Source organism: Osmia lignaria, chromosome 11 (assembly GCF_051020975.1).
Source record: "Osmia lignaria lignaria isolate PbOS001 chromosome 11, iyOsmLign1, whole genome shotgun sequence".
Lineage (NCBI taxonomy): Eukaryota > Metazoa > Arthropoda > Insecta > Hymenoptera > Megachilidae > Osmia > Osmia lignaria.
In genome coordinates this window covers 8,890,034-8,907,037 of record NC_135042.1, presented here as the reverse complement: position 1 = coordinate 8,907,037, position 17,004 = coordinate 8,890,034, and the positions used below count along the sequence as shown (strand labels likewise).

Here is a 17,004-nt window from a genome sequence, read left to right as displayed (position 1 = left end):
GAACGTCTTAATTTAAAAGCAGTGACTGATGAGATAAATGAACCGTAATACCGAGTAAGATGAATGACACGACACTTTTTTAAATTCAAAGTACGAGGTATCGCATGATTTTTTGTTTGTAATTGTTAAATGAGACTGTCAGCACAATTGTAGCCTAACTCCAAAAAGTTAATTGCCAGATTGTAGGTGACGAAACTATGGTAATAATTGTTTGTTCTAATCAAACTCCTAATATCGCAAATCATATATATATTTAATTTCACGTTCGTACCGATTTGATTTGCAAATGAAAGTTTGTCCGTGCGATAAATAATTGAAACAATTAAATTTATTACTTTAATATCGCGATACGCTGCTATGATTATGGTATGTATCGTTCTAATAAACCAGCAATTTATAAATCATTAAGGTGAATTACACTGCACCTAACAACTTCCTTCCACAATAACGAGGACCAAGATAAAAATTTCTCCTGCATGAATTATTTAAAAGTAACGTCAACGCAAAATCAAACCTCCTTTGCTATTTCCCTTTCGTCTCCTAGTTGAAACTTCTACAATGAAAGAAAATTAAACCTGAAACCTTTTCTCTTTCAATAAAGTACAGTTCCAATTTCTATCTCCTCTTCAAAGCAATCCTTGAAATATGGAAGCAATCATTCACGGGGTCCTTTTCAACAAAATTAAATGAAATAAAAACTATGTATTATGTAAGTGTTTTTTTCTTTCTTTCAGAAGCGGTTTCACTTACACTTTTTATAGAAAAAAAAAAAGCGTTGAGCAGATTAACTTTGGGAGACCAGAGAAGGTCAGGCCTAATTGCAATATATCATCGTTTATAAATCCTAATTAACAAGACGTAGAATATTAAAATCTTCCATTTAATATCCATCAACTTTCACGACTATATAATTCAATTTTTATAAGATTGAATAAAATGATATCCTCCGAGGCTTACAAATTTTACGTGTTAATCAAATTTCTATTTTCGCCCTAATTGCGCAGAATTTCTAGGCATATTCTCACGTTAATTTTTCTTATCCTTTATAATACATCTTTTTTATATCCATATTCCTTTAATCAACACGTTCCTATCCCTAAAATTTCAAAAAGAAAAGCTTCTCTCGCGTAATTCTCAGCGCATAATAATCCAGTTCCCAGGGACCAAATCACAGAGGCATCGTATCCCACGAGCATTCCACCCGCGTTAGAATCATGATACCGCTTGAATCACTGTACTTGACCTTGATAAAGAGCCGATTCTAGGAGAGGCTGTGGAAGAAGCGAAATAGTGGCGGATAGCAATGAAGAGAAGGAGGCACGAGTGAAACATAGAACCTACTTTAAAGTAGCAAAGGAATGAAAGCCGTATAAATTTCCAGGCGTTACCAAGTGCAAGGACGCTGCGCAACGCTTTCTACGAAGACGACACGATCCGATTACCGGGAACCAGGATAACAGAGGTGGCACGACAATCGGATACGCTGCTTCAAGCGAATTCTTTGCAGGGATTATTATCAGTGATCCCGTTCTGCTCGTCCTTCAGCGAACAAAAGCTAGAGGTTTGCTTCGCGATTCGTGCGCTACGGAGAAAACACGTTTATCCTGGACCAATGGATTCGTATATTTTTTTCAATGGGACAATGGAACTCTCTGAGTATCCAGGATATTTCAAGGATATTGATTCACGCATGTAAAGTGTCGAGCATGGCTACGAGTTAAGCTTCTCTAGGAAAAATGGTAACGATTCTCTAGGGGAATGATGCAAAAAAAGGAAGGGTAAATCAAATGCTTTGGAGTCTAGGTTACATTGACAAATGATACAAATACTGTAAGATTTGGGCTGCATTGGTATAATTAAGGGTAAAATTAGGAAGGAATAATCTTGAACGAACCCAAGGGGAGCTTAGGAAGAACCTTTGTGAGGAAAATACTGAGGAAGCCATTACACATGTAATATAAATGTGGAGAGGATTAATCTCGATCATATGCACCCTTTCAAGATAAAGGAACTTGATGAGGCATCGTGGCTATGCAAACGATGGTGTGGTTTCCGGCAACCTCCGCAACGCAAGGATCCAAAGGAAGCGTTTAATAAGAAGCTCGTAAACGGTGTAACGACACTTCCGCTCGGTATAACAGAGAGCGGGAGGTTAAACTTTCGCTCAATTACGTGTTTCGTGTTGCGCGAGTGATCGGTATCTGTCTTAATGGCGCAAACGCGCGATTCGATATCTTGTTATTGGTCCTGTTAACACGTCCACGTGATAATTAAGATTCGATCCAACTATCCCAAGACAAAATCCAAAAATTGTATTTAATTATTCGATCGACGAACCAACGATCACGGCAGAGTATGAGTTTTGAAACACTTTGAAAAGAATTATTGACAAGGACATCGTGCCTTGGCTGTTTCTCTTTTTTGTAGATGGCTATTCAGAATCTGTGATGAGGAAAATTATAGATGATTATAGGATAGAAAAATTTCGCAAACAATTGAATTGAAATAATGTAAGTACACAATGAAATGATAATAAATAGAGGAATCGAGGACAAGTCTATTGATAATTATACTTCAAATTATTTGCAATATCGTTGATTTGCTACAAGAGTGGCAAACTAACAAGCAGATTCAAAGCAGAGTTTCACATATATCTGGAAATTAATCATTTTTGGAATACCTTCCTCTTCTATCAAGCTGAAGAAATATTGAATTAACTATCTTACCTAAAGTTCCCTAGCAGCACGTACTAACCCAAAGACACCATCGAGGTATACCCCACAGTAACAATCTCGAACCTCAATTCTATAAATGTTCATTCAGTCCACGCTCGACCGGAAGTAACCGTAAACGGAGAGCACATAAACGCACCAAGTGCAAGGACACCGCACGACACCCGTCATCCGAATGAACCGTTCGGATCGTCCGGTTGAGCTCTTAACAAGATCCCTATGTATTCGCGTTTGCCGCAGGTGGACTATGACAAATCCGCCCTACCTCTTGTTCGCCACAAACAAGGCGAAACTTTCGCCCAGTTTCGCGTTTCACGTTTCACTGGCGACTGGCATTGGCCGCGGTCGAACGCCGGTCGTACGTCCACCACTTTCGGTCCACGAGGTTCCCCACAAAGCGGAAGGTAGACTTTCAACGTCGCTCGGATCGGTTGAACGATGAAAGACACGGTGAACGGAGTATCGTTTCGCGGCCTGGTTAGCTCGTGTGTACCGGCCAAGAAACTGGCAAATGATTCCAACGTGTACAAGCCGTTCGTATATCCACCGTTTACCCCCCTTTTCGCGCGTACGATGTTCGTCCTTTCGCTTTCAGCGGCCACTGACCACCGCGGCGATCGCGTTGCACCCACCTGCGCCCACCTGCTTCGTTCCTTGCATTTTATTTAATTTCATCTAGTGTACACTTAGGGGCAACTTAGATTTGGCGAAGAGTTATCATTTGCCTTGAGTTTTGGGAAAGACTAGGGAGTACGTAGGGAGAGACTAAAGAGAGCCTAGAGAGAACCTAAGGAAAACCCAGGGGGAACCTAAAGAGAGTACAGGAGAAGCCATGGGTAGCTCAGGGAGAACCTAGGAGGAACGCAGAGAAAGCTTAGAGAGAGCTTTAGCTAAGAGTAGCAGAAAAACCTCTCCCATTTTCTTTTCAAGAAACCTACGAAGAACTTAAAGTTGATCCCCATATTTTTGCATAGGAAGAAAGACAGTGGTTGAATTCTTACTTTACAATTTGAAATCAATCTGGTACGGACAAATGGTGGAAAGACACACGTGTCGGTGCGCGTGCAGAATGGTACGTGAGATCAATTTCAAATTTACCCAACGAATAAGATTTCGCTGACTTTCACGGTCAAGGTTCGGAAAAAGTTGATATTCAACAACGCGCTGCTTTGCAAAGTGAATTAGTTTTTCAATAGGAGAAAAGAACCAGTAAATCTTTCTCTTAAAATATCCTCAAAGTTCTCTAACCAAATATTCAACAAAGAAATGTCTAGCAAATTGATTCGTTTCAATCATTTAATTAAAGTAAATAGAAATTCTATTGCTTCAGCATCACTTCTTCGTGCTCTTTTTAAAGTCCTTACTTCCTCGTTAAGTAATTTTGGATCAACGTGTCGCACCGGGGTGAAACAACATAGTTCTACTATGAATTCAGAGGAATTCGAGACCAGACAATGGTTTAACCAAGGCAAGAACCTTCCAAGGTAATCACGCGGTCAAATTAAGCGAGGAAAAGTGAACGTAACGCGGACAGAATCATGCAAATAAGTGGGGAACCGTAACCCACGATCGTTTTTGCGATAAAGCCGAAACGTGTGCCTTTCAGAAATCCTACAACCTGTTAACTGAATAATTTCCTAATCAGGAAAATTCCTTTTCTTTTCGTACATAATAAAAATTGTACACCATAAGAATTAATTTACTTGTATCGATACGATGTATTTTCCTCTGAATTAAAATCGATCTCTATATCAAAGAAAAAGATCTATGAATTGAATGCATTATTCAATTTTATATGTCTTCTCACTGCAATAAAAAGAATGTGCGAAATACATATGTTCGACGGTAATCGAGAGGAAAGAGGCAATCGTAAGACGAATGTTTCAGCAAGATTTATTGTACTCTAGTAAATCAAAATGTGACTAGTGGCAAGGAGATGTGTTTGTTCCATAAAATTGTCCGATAAATTTAAAATATAGACTCGTTTCCGTGTACACGGCTTGTTGCGGAGATGGAGGTGTTTGAGATTGTGATTTATTCGCGACACGCGTTAAACACCGCTAATGTATGAAAAAAAATATATAGAATGGAGGAAATGAATGGTATTTATATATTGCATGAAAAACAGGAATATCAATTTTCTGTTTGAATTATTTGTTTTGCGAAATTGAGTGTAAATCTTATTGATAGACATGAAAGTTTTATAGACGATGATGAGGTAATTGAATGTCTTATTCAATGTTTAGGAACTGAAATGCATTAAAAGCATTTGAGTAGAAATATGAAATTTTCTTTCCAGTCATATAAGACAGTGATAAAACTAAAGAAAAGAATCTTTTTTCAAAGGATCTAGGAAATTAAGTGATTATAAAGAAATCCGAATTTCGTGATTTCTTAGGAACATTTATAGAAAGTTTATTAAGTTCTTAAACACCGTGTTGGTTGAATCAGGAGTCAACAAGCGATCCAGGTTTCACTGAACTGTCACTGAATTTATTCGTCGGCAAAACAAGCTTTTCACAGTTGATGTAAAGCGGTTTCACCATTGAAATTCGCATAGTATTAGTGGACATGCCAAGAAATAAATGTTTTATAGAAACTTCATTGTTTCCGAATGTTGTGAGTTGTTTAGAAAACGAAAGTTTGAAAATTAAACGAAATTCAAACCAAAAACACCTAAACCTAATCGAAAAATCTCTAATTCCACATCCCAGATCTCAATCCTTGAACAATAGACACCAGATCTAGGATTCTAAGATCTAAAGACTTAAGACATCTTAGGATCGGCACATATATTTTCAAATACTCGTACTTCATTCGTCATTAATCTTACAAGTAGCTGAATGTCTTCACGCGTCAGTGAATAACACGAATGAAATCAACTTGGCTCAAGGCTATTTCAATTGAAATCCAATTCAACCGAAACATACAAGCATTCTGAATTCCATTTCTTTATTAAATACTCGTCGATATTATTATTTATAGGTAGTGAATGACCGTCAAATGGCAAAAGAATAGTGCCATTGCCGGCGCCATTTCGTTTAAAGACAACTATACAACCCCATAATGGATGCACTCGTATCTGACGAATGACTCGTTTAATGACCGAATAAAATTCATTATTCCGACGTGGTGTTAATGAAATTACCAAGGTTAAGTATGAAATAGAAACAAAGTCCAACATATATAAATGTTAGTACATTCTACACAGAGTGCAACGATGCATCTAGAAAGTGCAACTGCATCTCTGTTAATATTTTCAATATCATACCCTACATCACTTTTCTAGTCAGAATATTCCAAAAAATCGATTAATACAACAAAAAATGCTATTCCTTTTTTTAAAAAAAGATGCATAGAATTTGTTAGCTGCATCGTTGCATATATGCAAAAGTAAAATTTTCAATTCTACCAGAAACGATTGAACCTTCATCCACGACCGCACACCCATTTGAAAATTAAAATTTCCATTGTGGTCGCATGAAATTGAAACACGTCGAGGGTTTCCTGAATGTCTTCTGGCTTCAGAAGACGCGTGCACCGACACAGATGCAAAAATACATAGGAACTCGTTAGGGGCGTCTGTCCTTTCGCGTTTGCCGATTATTACGTGGAAACATAAAGTGTGAAGTGCGAGGCTGCTTGCGGAAAGAGGTCAAGAGTCTTTTGCATCGTCGTTACGGTTCCTCGTGCCGAACAATACGACCGCCGACGACGCGTCTGTGTTTCGGCTTTTAATACGAGATCCCCCCTCAGACCCTCCGTCGAATCGACGTACAATAGACGACGAGAAAAGAAGTCGATAAAAGAGAAGTTCGCGGCCTCTGGCTGCAGAATCGTACGTGTTCCAGCCTTTTGCCGCGGTTTCACTGCACTTCAACTTTCATTGAAGTTCATTAATATTCCTCGAGCTCGACGATGTTTGATTTACCAGCTGGGATGTTTTGAAAACTCGGGGATAATTCGTATAGCTCCTAATTAAAGCTAAAATATCTATATACCTTACGGAAGGAAAACATGGAATAACATGGCTATTTTACTAATTGAAAAATTTAACTGTTTCTACTCTTAATTTATAAAGCGTCAACGTATGTAGTAGACTTTGTCGAGTTAACGGAATGATTCGCGTGTCATCTGGACGTGAATGGTGGCAATTCGTTTACGGTGGTTCGATCAGAATCGAAAAATATCCTTCGAACGTGAGAGTAAACACACATTGTGCGCATCGAATGCAAAATCTGTCTGAAACGCTTGGAGAATTTAATGGGCTGGTAAAAGTAACGGGAATCACTTTCGAACGGGGTGAACTCGGACAAAAGTAATTGGTTTGGCCAGTGGGTGGGTTAGATACGGCATTATTTTAAATACATATTATTTTTTCCGAACGCGGCAAACTCTTATCGTGTGTCTGCTACGACGCAGGGAATAATAATTCGAATTTCCAATAATCCTGATAAATTGACTCGCTAACACCTTCATTTCATTAGGATTATTAATTTTTTGTCGACTTTTAGCTATCGAGGCTTTCAAAATACATGCTTGATGTATGAAAAGGTCTACCAATTTCAAATATAAATTATACTTTGTAAACTCAAGAATTATGAAAAATGGTTTCAATTATTTTAAGAGGAACGAAGCATCATGAGGACATTGCGGATGTTTCTTATACATGTTGGCACGCAATTTCGTCGCCTTGGTGGATTAATCGCAATCCCCCAAGGAACGAAATTAATTCGTCTCTGAATGTCGTAAACTAATCGGTATCAATCGATCCTGTACTAAATCTAGCCCCTTGCGATCGTTCTAGAAATAAACTGACAGCGTAGAATTGATTCGACGAATGAATTTAGACAAGCTGAAACTCTGGTCGTCGACTGTTTGCCGATAAAACCGAACGTGTCGGGGAATTCATCGAAGGAGCAGAAAGTATAGGTACCTGGCATCGAGGACCCGTGGCACAGTATCAACTGGATCGCGGATGAAAAAGGAAAAGCCAGCAGAGGATTTCATCGATTTCGGTACACTTTCTATGGAAACCTCGCTGCAGGAATACTTATGAACCACTTTTTCCCTCGTTTTTCACCGTTTTCTATCTTGTCTCGCGTGCGCAACGTCTCTTGTGTTTTAATATGTCTCAGTTGAAAGATTACGATTTATTGAGCTTGAACAACCGAGATAACATTCTCTTTGGATTTATGCAAGCTTGTTCGATTGCTGGAAGAGTTTTTTTTATGTTTACAACATTGAATTAAGTATTTTATTGAATATCCATCTATTTTAACCCTTGAACAAATTTACAAAATATATGCAAGGATATTAAAATTATGGCTCTCTCCATGGTCCGCCGTCCGAAGATTAACTAAAGAACGATACCTTCCATTAAACATTGGGTAGTTTGAAAAATACGTAATGTAAAACCAATTTTAATAAATAAAACAAAAAAATAACTGCAGATTAAATCAGAAAACACAAATGTACCTCCTGACTTGCTCAAAGTCTCAATTTATTCGAAATTCGACGGAAACAAAGTTTCGACTGAAAAATTGATCACAATTTTCCAGCACTTTAGACGAATCATTGGCTTCGAGTTTGCTATGCAAATCGTTTGGCAAGCTCTCTATACGGATTATCTCCATGTTCCAAAAGCTACACAACTTGGCACGTACACTTACTGCCGTAATGATTTCATGTTCATATGTAACCAATTAACGATATCTCTGTATATTCTAACTAATTAAAATATGAACAGAGTAGATACGCGTATGAATTAAAGCAATTAAACGTGAGAATTAGTGTATCGTGATTTTATTTGCTGTTTACAAGCCGTTCTAATTATATCGGAACGTATGAAAGATCTTAAATCGCACAAATGTGGAGAACAAAACGTGCAAATAAAAATGTATAATACTCAGAGACGGTGTTGTAACCGTACTGATGGTGTTGAAAGTTTTCTTCCGTTCTGTAACCACCTTTCCTTTTCTTTGACTTTTATCTTTCAACTATTGCTTTGTTTCATTAAATGTAATAATGATTAGTCGAATAGTAAAAAGGAGTGCGGAAGCGTTTACGCGAATTGCAGTTTCTAACTAATTTTAAGATGTTGCAAGTATAAATGGTTAACTTTGTAGCATTACTAATTTGGATAATACGAAACAACGAATAATTTATGCAATCTTGAGAAAAAGCAGTAGGTATATGATTTACGTTCACTTCGCTACTTTATGTTTTACATAACGATAATCCCCTTAAGAACAGATAACATGATTTATGTGCAGAAACTTAATTGCATTGTGTTGTACTCATCCTAAATGCAAAATTTGGCTATGAATTTTCAACTTCACATGTATCTATGAAATTTTATATCTTTACAATTAGCAAGGTGAACATCGCATTTTTATCTGAAATCTAATAGCACATGAATTCTTGCAATCAAAACCTAATAATCTAGCAGACATAACAAAGAAAGAATTACCATATCCCCAGCACTCAGAAATGATCTTCGACACGATATATGCAAATTATAATTACAGATACCTAATTATAAATATAAAGATTTTAAGCTCGAAAAAATTTATTTTATATCAAAAATCAACTAGCCAGCCACGAATCGCTGTGCCCTATATTGAAATTATAATATAGCTCTGTATCGTATAATAAATCAACACGAAACGAATTTATTTCGGCGAGCCATTGTGTCGGCCAGACGAACCGCGAAACTTTAACGATGATAATACAACGTTAACGGTACAACCACGTGTGTATAACCGTACATCTATCCGTTTGTTACCTCTCGATTCACCGATAAATCGTTTCAGATTGCGAAGAGGCGCGTAATAACATCGGTTACAGCGAAACTTCCGCTCGTGTCGCGTGCGCGTTCTCTAACTTTCCTTCTCGAACGCAGCCGCCTGTACAACCTGTAAAGAGTTATCGCTTATTAAGGTCGAGGCGGATTACGTTAATCGCGAGTCCGTCGAAAAAACGTATCGTGCCACGATTTGTACAGTATTTCTTGACACGCTTCACGAATTTCCTTTCTCTACTGTTTTACGAAGATGAGATAGGTAATCGAGAGAAAACTGACATGCTCAGATAAGGAAGTACATAATTCAACATGATAAAGCCTGAATAAAAGTCATGATCCTAGACGTTCGATCGTAAAAAATCGTGTTCCATTTGGAATTATTGTTGTAAGTATAACGAGCGGAGTTTCAAGTAATTTGAAAAGAGAGATTAACCGTTCAAGTTCATGCTTCGAATGTTATTTGAAGTCTATGATTGTACGTTAAATTTCTTTTTGTTCTTGGAAAGTATAAAGAGCGAATACCTAATGCTTGACAACGAAGAGAAGATTTATTAAAAACAAAAGCACTACCTAATGAAACTTTCAACAGCTTCGGCTAGGCAGTTAACGTGTTAATAGTATTACGAGTGTGTGACACGCTCAACGACCATAAACTCGAAAAAGGTATGCCGGCCATTAATTTCCAAGCAAGATTAATTTTCCACCGCTCCTATGTACACGATTTATTCGTCGCACTATCGTGTCACTTGGTATCAAAATCGTCGAAGCACAGAATACATCCGTGTGCCGACCTTGCCCTTCTTTGCCACTGTAATTCCTGTTCGAAGCAGCTTCTATCCTGCATACTCTCGTGTTCCGTGCCAGATGACGTTATAATACGTCTGTAATGTCCAGTTAGACACGGTCACGTTGCTCTGCAGGCAAGAAACAACGGGGAGAAGAAGTAAATTCGTAATTACGAAGAGGTACGATGGCGTGCGATAGCTTCCGGTCAGTTGCCGCTTAACTTTAGCCTCGGGAGAGGCAAAGAGAGAATGAATTTTATATAGTTATGGGATTAAAACTTTTCGAAAGAGACGAGCAAAGGTACCGTCGAGTAACGTTTCCTTATATTTACAAGCTTTAATGCTGGGCTACTTACACGTGGGTCAAGGAGGTGAATCGATAATGCACAGAAGAAAATTCCTCCCTTAGATAGTTTTATTATCAAGGAAAATCAATTTTGAAGGTATGCGAGGTCCGGAAGATTGTACTTTCGCTTGGAGGAGCGTACATATACGTCGTCGAAGAGTTGACGTTCAGGTTGGAATATACGACATTGACGAATATTATAATAATTTAATAGCCATTGAAAATGTAGAATAAAAAGTGGAATTATAAATTATAAATACTCGAAATCTCCGCGTTGCATCGTCAGCAATGCATTTTTAATTGCACAGTTCAAGCGTTCCAAAGAAATATCGAAGATACGAAGAATGAAAATGACTTGCAACTTTAATAAAACAATCACGATCTTCTGCAAAACGGTATTTACCGTAAACGGATTTAAAATGATCCGGGTATAAGCACCTAGATCCAACTATAATTACATCGTTTACCAGGTCAACGTCGTCTGCTAAGCGCTTTTATTTCTCTCTTAAAGCTGATTCCCCGCTCGCCGCCGCGCCGGTGATAAATCATAAATTACGCGGCTTAACGTTTTCTCGAGGCAACTCGCATTCGCCTCACGTTCCTATGCATTCGGGACGAAGACGCGATTCAGCCGCGAAGAGAAGATTCTTAGGGAATACCGGATATCGAAGCTGCTTCGGATCGACTGGCCGATGATCGGTCGAGCGTTGCGCAAACGCATCACGCTCGAGCGACGATCGTCGGGCAGGTTGAGACGCGAGACACGCTCGAGCGGATGGATCATCGGTCTGATAATAATCATTGTTTTGTCAGCCGAAGCGGGACATCGTGGCTCGACGAAACGGAGCCGTCGTGCGTCTTCCAGCGTCGACGATTCGAACACCGGAACACCACGATTGCTCGAGGAAAACAGAAATTATCAACGATTGCTATCGAATCTGGCAGTAAAGATGAAAATAAAAGCAGAGACGATTATCGAAATGGGAGAGATAAGAATTTTTATGGTTAAAGATTAAATCGCGAGATATCTCATCCAAGTTTAAAGAATTACTTTAATTTACGTTACGGTCATTTCGCTACTTCAAATAATATTTTACCCAGCACTGTTTCACGTTGATTATTACGTAACATTAATTAACTTCTTCTGTTTTGCAAAGAACGTACTAATTTCTTCATGAAATTTCATTTACTAATGAGGGATATTAAAAACTATTCCCAGAAATACACAGTAGAATGAATCAATTCGATCAGCCGTCACGTTTTCACGTCATGTTTTCAGCCGTCATGAACCTAATCATTTCCGATTAAACGTCGATCAAGCTACCTGCTGACTGTCGAATTTCATCATTTTATACAGCTTGTATTATCAATTTCATAATTCAGCAAACCCAATCGCTTAATCGATGATGGACGCGATTTTACGAGGTGTCGGAGAAAGTTTAGTAGCATTTCGATCAGCGTTTCTAGAACCATGTTAATCGTATGCGTTACTACACTGCCGTAAGAACAACGATGGCTGTCGAGCGATCATAGGCTTCGATTTCAATGAATTCGATTTACAGGTATCGCCAGAATCATCGACCGAGAAATCCGAATTTTCGAGGTCTGACCGAATGACACGGAAATGGTATCGTTGTTGTCAAGAATGGTCAAGAGAATCGAAGTAGGGCCTGGGACCTGTTTGCTCGTGAAAACTGTTCCCCTTTCTTTCCGCGTTTTACGGGTACGAATATGCAATACCTGAAAGCTAAGCAGTAAACAGGAATATCCGATTGCATTGTATAAAGCATATTTCAATGGCATTCCTCTGATACAGTACCGTGCAATTCCTTTACTAAGCTATGATACTTTCAATGACACTCCTTCGACGTACTATAAAGGATCAGCTCGAGTTTCTAACCTGAATCGATTGTTATTTATGTAGATCGACGAAATTACTGAAAGGCATATTTTCATTTTTCTATAGAGGAACTATGAATTAGAGTCATAATGATAATTTGAATATTCGAGTATTCAAAAAGGATAGCTCGTAGAAAGAATTAATATGTTCTTCCACCTACTTTTGAAACAGACTGTGTAATGTAAAACAATGAGGTGTGATAATCAAATATCATGCCATTGTCGAAAGAATTATGATAGATACAAGTACCTAAACTTCTCTAAAATTGAAGGACTCACGGCCCAAGTGGGTCAAGTCCAAAATTTAATGCGACCAAACGGCACACTCCGTGAGGAATTAAGATCATAGGCAACATTATGCGCAAGGTAATTTCTAAAAGTATGTCACACCATAAATTAAGACTTTATGTTAATATCAATCGATTTTTAAAGAAATTCGATACCTATAATAAACTTAGGTAATCATTGTATCAAATTAATTATACTATATAAAAATATCAAATTAGAAATCCATTTGCAATAAGTAATAAAAGAAATTTAATGAAACCATAGTTCTAATAATGAGTCTCGACTTATGTAATTGACAACATTGATTTCACACAAGTTACAAAAAGCTAACTAAATTAAATTAAATTGGCAATTCTCACTTCCATGCAACTACGACTTTCACTTATTTCCAAATCTTAAACACTCGTTTTTCCGCTTTATGCATACGATTAAGAAAAAGCCATTAGATAATATGTATTTAAAATTTTATATTTTAATCCATGGGAAAAAATTATGTGGTGGGAATTGCGCACAAGCACCAAATAATTACTACACCCATTAGTTTCATAAATCACTCTGTTTCTTTACCCTAACTACTCTGGTGCAATACAACCTACAAATACTATTTTTTCATTTAACTAACACTAGTCATGGTTTTCATAACCCAGAAAGTGCGTTCGAGGTGCACACACATTTCAACGCCCTTTCACGAGAAATGCATTAGATCGAATGATCGGTTCCCGCAGAACTAGTTGCGCGCTAAAATTAATTTACGGGTCAGTTCCGTCTGTTCTAAAATGTTTCTTGACTCCGGAACAACCATAATCTATCTGGCGATTATGCAATTAACAAGAGCTACAAAATCAGTTTCGTTTTCGTATCGCTTCAGTAACTTAATGTTTAAGATATCCAATTTAGTTCAATTTAATTCAATCTCTGAAACTATACAAATATTCTCGGTAAAAGTTAAGCCCCGCTATACCCCCGGCTAAAGATGTTTATTTCTAAACGAACAACAAAACAGCAATGTATCTCTATTTTTATGAATCTCGATACGAAATCTAAACTTTTCACTGAATGGTTGAACGCGTTGCGCGTGCGAGAGTGAATTACACGCAATTTTCGTAATGCTCATTGCCGATCCGCGAGCGGATAATCGCTTCAGATTCCGGTGTTTCGTACGGGTACGAAGTAATCGTACACGGTTAGCAATATGTTGCGATGCCTTTGCAAATGCAGTGGACTGTAGCAGAGGTCAGTGATGCCATCAACTCTACCCGGTAGTACCGTTTAATCTGCTTATTCGGTAAATTTAAATCTAACATGCTAATATAACATAGCATCCAATTGAATTTCAATTGTATTACAGTATTTAGAATCTAAACGATTACTAAAAAAAAAAAAGGAAAATGACCATAGAGCAATTATCAAGCGATTCAGAGTAATCGATGGCCCTAATCCAGGTCACCAAACTAAAACGTGAAAAATATCGATTCCTTTGCATTTATACGATGAGTAATTACAGTGAAATGAGGCGTGATTGCGTTCTGTTAATCGACACCGAAACAAGCGAATTGATCGATTGATTGTATCGATCGACCGCGAGCCTACAATCAGTTCTCGTTTCTTTTGCAACTTTACGGAAGCGTTCTCACGATCTGCTTGCATTTCATGAATACCATTTTGTAATAGTAATTTAATGTGCACAGAAATTCCTTCTCTATACTCTATCAGATGCTAATTGCAAATTAAAAATGAATAATTTTACTGTGTACAGTAAGAAAACTTTCAAAGATGATTCTATTTATAATTCGTGGACAGGAAGAATCCGCTACTTAAGACAAGAGGATGTCTCTTGGAGTATCATAAAAAAATATTGAAAGTTTCAACTCGTCCGTCTGATCAAGGGGTAAACGTTTCAAAGATCGCTGAAATCGCTCACCGTCTCTATCGAAAGACGGTCGTCGGCGGTTCGCGAAACAACTCGATTTGAAATTCAACCGGCGCCCGTACGCTCGATCGCTCGCGGAATAAATATGTCGGCTTATTCTTCGTCGTTCCCTTGCCCCTTTTTCCCACGTGAACGCGGTTCACAGGCCACCGATAGCCTGGTAACCTGCTTTTCTTGTCTCCCCGCAGTCGTTCGAGTGCAATCTTTCTGCTCGTTATAGATTCAACGAATCGACAGGGGATCATGGATCCCTATACCACAAGAATTTCACCCTTTTATTATTATTTGCATTTAAAAACGCTCGAGAAATTCAGTCGTCGTGCACTAAACGCCTCTACAGGTGTCTCGTTTAATAAAGGAGAAAAAAGAAAAATGAAAATGATTAAATCTTCTAAGAAACTTCACCTGAAAAAAAGAATATTGTCCATTATTTAATAACCCCCTTGGAAGCAAACATCTTCTATTTCAAACATTACTTCCTGTTTCCGAAACTATTCACGTGACTTATCTTAGGTGTTTCACCTTGTACATGGATTTACCATCTTCAAATTGGTAAAATGACCTACCACCTCGCATCCCATTACTTTTGACATGTGCACTTACCGACAGGAAACGTTCTCCGACTTGATGGTCCCGGTCATGCCTATGCCGATTTCCCCCATGGATCTCGCGATGTCAAGGTCGACCGGCGTGGATCACGCTCGATCTACGAGTTGAATGCACTCGCGATCCTTCTTCCTTGCCGTCCGCTTCAGCACTCGTTACCTGCCGAGTCGACGGCCAGCCGTGCACTGGACCGGGTGTATTTACCTGTGCTCACCTGGCCAGCGTAAATCCGCTGCTCGCGGCAGATGAGATGACCTGTTCCTTCCGGGTTCTTCGCGATCAACGCGTTTCTTCCTCCTTGGACGACGCGACGCTCTGTGGCTTTTTGCTCCACTGACGTCGTTTTTCTATTTCTTCATCGTGGTAGAAATCGTTCCCGGAAAATATTCCCAGAAATAAAAGAGAAATTTATTTTTTTAATTCTGTCAATATTTATTTGAAACAATTAATTATTAGGTATTCTTACGTGACATTGATTGTCGTCTAACGAAAGATGAACTCTTCTTTTTTCTATTCCTTATAAATGATACGATATTATCGTTCCTCGTAATCCATTATCCTTTTGTCAGTCATTAAAGCGTTGACGATTGTGATATCTACACAAAATGTTGCCATTACCCTATTAATTGCCGTTCAGGAAGCGATACGGTTCAGTAATTGGAGTCACGAACACGGGAAAAGTATATTTTCTCCTGGTGTAAAGAAACGTAATAAAATATTCATGTTAATGGCATCGGCAACGCGTTTTAGTTTCAGCACATTGATTACCGCATTAGAATATCGATTGTCCGGAAACAAAATGCAACAATATCGTCTACAACGTCGAAAGGAGAAAATGATCGTTCTTAGATTTCTCTCGATGATTGGACATCTTTTAATTAATTGAGGCACTTATGTGTTGAGTTTATACGGCGGAAAATAAAGTATCAATATTTTGGGGCACCTACATTTTTCCGTTCAGCTTCTTGCGGAAATATTGTAATTTATCAGAGGTGCACTCGACAACACACAACGAATAAATTAACATTTCGGATCCTATATTCTATACATCGTTGGAATATACGCGGCATAACAATGCGAGTTTTGCGTGGAAACCAGGTTAAAGAAAGGGGAATGCAACTCGAATACCGAAAACATTTTTCTTTTTTCAGAAACGCAAATTTTCACTGATCATAGTGGATAAAAATGATGCTAATCTTTCAGAAAATGAATCGATCATTAAAATAAAATTAATATGTATTATACAAAGTCAATCTGCAAAGATTCTGGTAAGTATTTCTGAAGAGCACTGAAAGACGATGTTTTGGGAAATGCTAGGGGGATAGAAATTATAAACAATATTTAAAGAAGTTAATACCACCATTGCTATTGATTAGATTATTCTAACATAATCTGGAAGATAATGTTATAGCTGAAGATAACTCTTGAATTTCACTATTATTGGATGTTGATAACATAGATTTTCAACATCCATACCATGTGTTACTAACTCCTAACATGTTACCTACGATAAATAAACCTAACGTTTCTAATAAATAATGAAAGCTTAAGCTCCAATATTATAAATTATTGAATTCTTTTTCGTATTATTGAAGAATATAAAACTGACACCA

At 38.0% G+C, this 17,004-nt stretch overlaps 1 protein-coding gene across 3 annotated transcripts in view; it reads right to left on the bottom strand.

The window, feature by feature from the left end:
* The window catches only part of Cad89D (cadherin 89D), a 43,054-nt gene extending 27,467 nt beyond the window's left edge, over positions 1–15,587 (bottom strand). For 2 of the 3 annotated variants that reach the window (XM_034323248.2, XM_076690840.1), the window contains exon 1: positions 15,389–15,587. The gene's annotated coding sequence lies outside the window, so the exon portion shown is untranslated. Of the gene's footprint in view, positions 1–2,997; positions 3,470–15,388 lie in introns of those variants that run through there. The other variant, XM_034323247.2, reaches the window with a different exon arrangement.
* Between the last annotated feature and the right edge of the window lie 1,417 nt (positions 15,588–17,004).